The following is a 1,801-nucleotide window of genomic DNA, read 5'->3' as shown; positions in this document are numbered from 1 at the left end:
TGCACCAACTCTCAAGGTGAGAAAGGGAAATGCACGGTACCGAAGAGGCTAGCAATGATGGAAAGGTAAAAGTGCGTATAATCCATGGACTCAACATTAGTCATAAGAACTCATATAATTATTGCAAAAATTTAGAAGTCATCAAAAACCAAGCACTACGCGCATGCTCCTAGGGGGATAGAGTGGTAGGAAAATACCATCGCTCGTCCCCGACCACCACTCATAAGGATGCACAAGCCAGGTACACTTCATGTTTCAAATTTGTTACACAACTTTAACCATACGTGCGTGCTACGGGACTTGCTAACTTCAACACAAGCATTCTTTAAATTCATAATCACCCAACTAGCATGACTTTAATATCACTACCTCCCTATCCCAAAACAATCATCAAGTATCAAGTTGATCATAGCATCCAATTCACTTCCTATGATAGTTTTTATTATACCCAACTTGGATGCTCATCATTCTAGGACCAATTTATAACCATAGCAAATACCATGCTGTTCTAAAAGACTCTCAAAATAATATAAGTGAAGCATGAGAGATCAACAATTTCTTCAAAATTAATCCACCACAGTGCTCTAAAAGATATAAGTGAAGCACTAGAGCAAAAACTATCAAGCTATATAAGTGAAGCACATAGAGTATTCTATCAAATTCTAAACAAATAGGCTTCTCCCAAAAGGTGTGTTACAACAAGGATGATTGTGGTAAACTAACAAGCAAAGACTAATATAATACACGACGCTCCAAGCAAAACACATATCATGTAGCAACTAAAAATATAGCTCCAAGTAAAGTTACCACTGAACGAAGACGAAAGAGGGGATGCCTTCCGGGGGCATCCCCAAGCTTAGGATTTTGGCTATTCTTGAATATCTTGGGGTGCCTTGGGCATCCCCAAGCTTAGGCTTTTGCCACCCTTTATTCCATAGTCCATCAAATCTTTACCCAAAACTTGAAAACTTCACAACACAAAACTCAACAGGAAATCTCATAAGCTCCATTAGTGAAAGAAAACAAAACCACCACATAAGGTACTGTAATGAACTCATTCTTTATTTATATTTGTGTTAAACCTACTGTATTCCAAGTTCTCTATGGTTCATACCCTTACATACTAGCCATAGATGCATCAAAATAAGCAAAAAACACACGAAAAACAGAATCTGTCAAAAACAGAACAGTCTGTAGCAATATGTAACTAACGCAAAATTCTGGAACCTAAAAACTCATACCAAAATAGGAAGTCCTAAAAATTTTGTTTATTGAACAGCATCAAAAAGAATCAATGCAAAATCTCGTTCCTGTGATTTATTGAATTTTTTCTCCTGAGCGCAAAGTTTCTGTTTTTCAGTAGAATCAAATCAACTCATATCATAAGTTATCCTATAGGTTCTACTTGGCACAAACACTAAATAAAACATGAAAACACATCTAAACAGAAAGTAGAAACAAAATTTATTACTAAACAGGAACAAAAACAAAGAACATAAAGAAAATTGGGTTGCCTCCCAACTAGCGCTATCGTTTAACGCCCCTAGCTAGGCATAAATTAAAAGCGAAGATAGATCTAAGTAGTGCCATCTTTGGCACTTGATTCATAGGTAGCTCGCATGATATATTCATAAGGTAATTTGACTTTCTTTCTTGGAAAGTGATCCATGCCTTTCTTTTTGCAATAATAAGGACATCATTGATCCTTCCTATTGGTTTTTTAATGGTGGAATCCACAAGGTGCAAATTTAGAGAGCAATCATCAAGATCATGGAAACCTAGAATATCACATAAAGTTTTC

This window comes from Triticum aestivum, chromosome 5B, assembly GCF_018294505.1.
Source record: "Triticum aestivum cultivar Chinese Spring chromosome 5B, IWGSC CS RefSeq v2.1, whole genome shotgun sequence".
NCBI classification, from domain to species: Eukaryota; Viridiplantae; Streptophyta; class Magnoliopsida; order Poales; family Poaceae; genus Triticum; species Triticum aestivum.
Note: the sequence above shows the minus strand (reverse complement) of the source record.